A 6,069-nucleotide genomic window follows, 5' to 3' on the forward strand; every position below is an offset into this window, starting at 1 on the left:
ATAAAAGTATATAATAATGGGTATCATTTTAATCGTATTGACCCTCAGAATAAAGAACACATGTCATTTTTACCAGAAATTGTACGGCGTGAAAACAAAACCTTCCAAAATTAGCAAAATTGCGTTTTTCGTTTTAATTTCCCCACAAAAATAGTGTTTTTTGGTTGCGCCATACATTTTATGATATAATGAGTGATGTCATTACAAAGGACAACTGGTCGCGCAAAAAACAAGCCCTCATACTAGTCTGTGGATGAAAATATAAAAGAGTTATGATTTTTAGAAGGCGAGGAGGAAAAAATGAAAACGTAAAAATTAAATTGTCTGAGTCCTTAAGGCCAAAATGGGCTGAGTCCTTAAGGGGTTAAGCAGTAAAATAAATATATTTTTAACAAAAATACTCAATAAAAGTAAAGCAAATAGTACTAAACAGAAATAATATTGTCATCTTCATATCTTGTTTTTTACTCCAGAATTCCATATATTATTTGCTGATATGTGTTGGCTTCTTCAAGATGTATTGAAAACTTTGCTGCATCCTCATTGATCAGCACTGGACTGGACCTTTCTGTCAAAAGATGGTCTTTCGATTTTCCACTAAAAAATATTGGTAAATGTTACACCAGAAATGTAAGTATACCAGCTTGCATACATCTCTTGACATTGACATACCGTATATACTCGAGTATAAGCCGAGTTTTTCAGCACGATTTTTCGTGCTGAAAACACCCCCCTCAGCTTATACTCGAGTGAACTCTCCACCCGCAGTGGTCTTCAACCTGCAGACCTCCAGAGGTTTCAAAACTACAACTCCCAGCAAGCCCGGGCAGCCATCGGCTGTCCGGGCTTGCTGGGAGTTGTAGTTTTGAAACCTCCGGAGGTCCGCAGGTTGAAGACCACTGCGGCCTTCGACATCATCCAGCCCCCTCTCACCCCCCTTTAGTTCTGTACAGTACTCACCTCCGCTTGGCGCTGGTCCGGTGCTGCAGGACTGTCCGGAGAGGAGGTGGTCCGGAGGGATAGTGGTTCCGGGCTGCTATCTTCACCGGGGAGGCCTCTTCTAAGCGCTTCGGGCCCGGCCCCAGAATAGTCACGTTGCCTTGACAACGACGCAGAGGTACGTTTATTGCCAACGTACTTCTGCGTCATTGTCAAGGCAACGCCTCTATTCCGGGCCGGAAGCGCGGAGAAGAGGCGCCCCCAGTGAAGATAGCAGCCCGGAACCACTATCCCACCGGACCACCTCCTCTCCGGACAGTCCTGCAGCACCGGACCAGCGCCAAGCGGAGGTGAGTACTGTAGAGAACTAAAGGGAGATGAGAGGGGGCTGGATGATGTCGAAGGCCGCAGTGGTCTTCAACCTGCGGACCTCCGGAGGTTTCAAAACTACAACTCCCAGCAAGCCCGGACAGCCGATGGCTGCCCGGGCATGCTGGGAGTTGTAGTTTTGAAACCTCTGGAGGTCCGCAGGTTGAAGACCACTGAGGGCAGATGATGAGAAGAGGATGATGAAGGGGGGGTGTGGGATGATGACAAGAGGATGATGAAGGGGGGGTGTGGGATGATGAAGGGGGGTGGGAATGATGACAAGGGGATGATGAAGGGGGGGTGGGGATGATGACAAGGGGATGATGAAGGGGGGGTGTGGAATGATTACAAGGGGATGATGAAGGGGGGTGGGGATGATGACAAGGGGATGATGAAGGGGGGATGTGTGGGATGATGACAAGGGGATGATGACAGGTGATGATGATGAGGGTCTGGATGATGACAGGCGGTGATGATGATGAGGATGTTAATGACGGGTCTGGATGATGACAGGGGGGGATGATGTATTTCCCACCCTAAGCTTATACTCGAGTCAATAACTTTTCCTGGGATTTTGGGTTGAAATTAGGGGTCTCGGCTTATACTCGGGTCGGCTTATACTCGAGTATATACGGTACATAATAAATCCATATTTTCCCATTCTACCCCTGTGGTGGCTTCAAACAGTCAGAATAATAACATTTATCTTTTAGATGGAATAACAGGTTTGGGTCTTGGTTTTAGAAAAAAAATTACTTTCACCCCATAAAAATATGTTATGAAATTAATCTATACAGACTTTTGCAGGAATAAAGGATAGATATATGAATATTGATACATAATTACTTAGCATTTTGGTAATAAGTTAATTATTATATTACCTGTGGATCAAACAACACATTATTCACACTGGGAGTAAATCTCTTCAGCTCAGGCGTACCAGCAAGATCTGTCTCTTGTAAGTTAGTAAAAGCTGCAAAACATTCATAATCAAATCAGTCTTTAGTTCCATGAGTCATGAATCCACATCTGTCTGTTTTGTATGACTTTAAAGGGGTTTCCTATCTCAACTTCCCTATTCATAGGCTATCCATAGGATAGGGGATAACAAGCCGATTTGTGGGATCCATCTACTGACCCACCCACCACTAATCCTGAGAATGGGGACAAAATTCTAAATTGCACCTGAAAGGAAAGGCGTACACCACATGTGCATGGCCAGTGCACCATTAATTCTCAATGAGGATGCCAAGCATTTCTTCAGCTGTCACAAATGTTCAGTTGCCCCATAGAGAATGTAGGACTGGTTGGTTACACAAAATGTGCACCATTTATTTCATGGACATTTCTGTTTATGTTCTTCGGATTGGTGGGGGTCCCAGTGGTCAGACCACCACTGATCAACTTGTTAGCCTCTATCCTATGGATAGGGAATAACAAGTTAAGATTGGAATACGAGTAGTGTTGCTCGTGAATATTTGCAATCCGAATTTTATTCGCGAATATCGCATATTCGCGAATTCGTGAATATTCGCGAATATAGCACTATATATTCGCAATTACGAATATTCGTGTTTTTTTTTTTTTTTTTACAGTACACATCACAGTGATTATCCCTCTATGCTTCCAGCTTGTGTGGTGTAAAGAAGGCTCTAATACTACTGTGTGAGACTGGCGAGCGAATTTTCACATATGCGAAAATTAGCATATGCAAAAATTTGCATATGTTAATTTTTGCATATGCGCATTTTTCGCATATGCAAAGTTTTGCTTATGGTAATTTTTTATATGCTAATTTTCACATATGCGAAAATGAAATGCTCATATTACAAATATGCGAATTTAGCGAATATATGAAGAATATTCATCCATATATTCGCAAAATATCACGAATTCGAATATGGCATATGCCGCTCAACACTAAATACGAGTGCACTTTTAACATGCACAAATGAGTTAAGAAAAACCATGGGGGAAATGTATCATTGCCTTTGGTAAGTTAGTACTGAAGTAAATATTCTTTTTTGCTTTAGTTTTGCTTATGTCATATTTATCATACTAACACTGGGTTGATAAATTTGAAGCACATAAGCAAAACACAAAAGTCTAAGCAGAGATTCTTTTCCACCCTTTTTACGACTTTTTAAAAGTGCCTACCACAGGCAGTTTTGTAAGCCAGGTCAGACCTGGAGTCAACTTGTGACTTTTTGAAGGATACGATAAGTGAGAGATGTTGATCTTAAAGATATGTACGCTCATGTGACTTAGAGCAATATTTTACATAAAATGCAGAGTAAATGCTGATGAGACTTCTAGGAAAGACAGTGAGAGTCCTGTTTATTTTACCCACATGGTGATTGACAGCCTTTTTGTAGTTATACTTATACAGGGATAGCTTAAACCAGCCTTTATGGATAGGGTAGTGAGGACTCACTGGTTTAGATTTACTATTGTTCTTTACTTGTTAGCAGGCTTTGCTTGTGCCTGCTTTCCGTTTAGTGGTGGTGTATTTACTAGGTTAGCTCTAAGGAGTCATGGCTTGACACTAAGCTGCACTCAAAGCATGGCATGCTTATCTGCATGTAAATAAACTAAAATTAGTATTCAGGAGTTAAAAAGAAATCGATAAGTGTAAAAGTGTAGTTTAAAAGATGAGTGTAACCAACATTGTTAGACTGATTGTATAAGACTGTGGTATTTGTCCTGTGTGATCAATTTTACATAAATTACATGTAAAATTACCAAACTTTAAAGGGGTACTCCAGTGGAAAACATTTTTTTTCTTTCAAATGAACTGGTGTCAGAAAGTTAAACAGATTCGTAAATTACTTCTATTTAAAAAACGTAATCCTTCCAGTATGCTACAGAGGAAGTTGTATTTCTTTCTGGAGTTCTTTCAAGTCTGACCTCGGTGCTCTTTACTGACACCTCTGTCCATGTCAGGAACTGTCCAGAGTACAAGCAAATCCCCATAGCAAACCTCTCCTGCTTAGTACAGTTCTAGGATACAGCAGCTGATAAGTACTGGAAGGATTAAAATGTTTAAATAGAAGTAATTTACAATTATGTATAGCTTTCTGGCACCAGTTCATTTGAAATTTGTTTTTTCCACTGGAGTACCCCTTTAAATCATCAAGAGGATTTGTTCTCTGCCGAACCTCGTGTACCCTATTGTGGCTGGGCTACCTTACTACCTTACTACATTAGATTCTAAGCCCACCATGGGAACCTGCCCTAATCTTATAGTTATTTGCATCAGGTAGAAATCATGTTTACCATTCATCATATTTAATTAAAGGTGGTGATGAGCAGTGGCCTTTATAAAAACGTATTCTTTTTATATTTGATTGTAACTTACTGGTGATGGATTTTGATCCCCAGGAAACTGTCATATCCCTGTGTAAGAAAAGTTGATATGTTACAGAACGCTTCTTAAGTATAAATACAGTACATAACTCAAAGGGAGAGATTAATAAAAACTGATTGAACGATTTATAAAAACTGGTGGAAAAACCAGTTGCCCGTCAGGTTTCAGCTCTAGCCACAAAGTTTTTTGGGCTGTATTTTGGGGCTGAAAAAAACATCAGTTTTACAGGTATAAAAAAGGCTGAACTTTAAACTTTGAATATTTGTGCTGTTTTTGAGATTTTTTGTAACTTTTTTTTTAATTTAGGGTTGCAGCAAATTCTATAGCCCCCCAACAATAGACTGTATTTTATATGTTTTTATATGTTTAGATGATTTTTGAGTGTTTATGTCTCAAAATATATCCCAATGTACATGCCAAAATACAAATGTGTTTTGGCATGCAAAAAGCACAAAATTACTTCATTTTTGATCCATAGCAATTAAAGATGTAATATTAAACTGAGTAAAAAATAAGAGATGAATGGAATTCAAAAGTAAAATAATTTTAGGCTGATATATATAGTGTGTACATAGCCTTAGAGAAACTGGTTGATTTGACAACTAGGTCACATTTTCTGTTTAGCAGTTTTTATCAGGCTGCTCCAAAGTTTCCATATAGAATAAGCATAAAGTGACAGCCAGAAAAATTCCATTGGTACATTTTTGTGCTTAGTAACAGTTTTCTGAAAATGTGTTTTCTAATATATTAATAATTCCATATGTCAAACTTGTCTTATGAAGGTGCTTATTTGTCCTGAAAACTTGTAAGAATAATATTTCTGGTTAGCCATTAGGTAAGTTTAGGGCCAGGGTCGCCCTTTGAAGGGTGAATGTTCCGTTGGCTATCTGTGCAATCAGGGGTGATCCAGACCACTCACATTAAGGGAATGGATTTTTTCTCCTCCCTTTCTCCTTTTTTTTCTATGTTGTGGACTACTGCAAACCTTAAAGAATTTTAAAGATACGTCCATAGCCATACCATTAAACCGAAATTCCCAAATAACTGGCTAGAGAAATTTACAAAACCAATACATAATTCAATACCAAGTTTAAAACAGTGGTGGGTAATAGAGATGAGCAAATTTACAGTAAATTCGATTCGTCACGAACTTCTCGGCTCGGCAGTTGATAACTTATCCTGCATAAATTAGTTCAGCTTTCAGGTGCTCCGGTGGGCTGGAAAAGATGGATACAGTCCTAGGAAAGAGTCTCCTAGGACTGTATCCACCTTTTCCATACCAAGGGAGCACATAAAAGCTGAACTAATTTATGCAGGAAAAGTCATCAACTGCCGAGCCGAGAAGTTCGTGACGAATCGAATTTACTGTGAATTCGCTCATCTCTAGTGGGTAA

General features: G+C 39.5%; 1 long non-coding RNA gene across 1 annotated transcript; it reads right to left on the reverse strand.

The window, feature by feature from the left end:
• Window positions 1–372: 372 nt before the first annotated feature.
• On the reverse strand, window positions 373–4,726 carry LOC130360675 (uncharacterized). Its single transcript, XR_008890756.1, has 3 exons — window positions 4,667–4,726; window positions 2,190–2,281; window positions 373–597 (listed from the first exon to the last, which is right to left on the reverse strand). It is a non-coding gene; the product is annotated as an uncharacterized LOC130360675 (long non-coding RNA).
• Window positions 4,727–6,069: the final 1,343 nt, after the last annotated feature.

The sequence above is a fragment of the Hyla sarda genome, chromosome 3 (genome assembly GCF_029499605.1).
Source record: "Hyla sarda isolate aHylSar1 chromosome 3, aHylSar1.hap1, whole genome shotgun sequence".
In the NCBI taxonomy this organism is placed as follows: Eukaryota; Metazoa; Chordata; class Amphibia; order Anura; family Hylidae; genus Hyla; species Hyla sarda.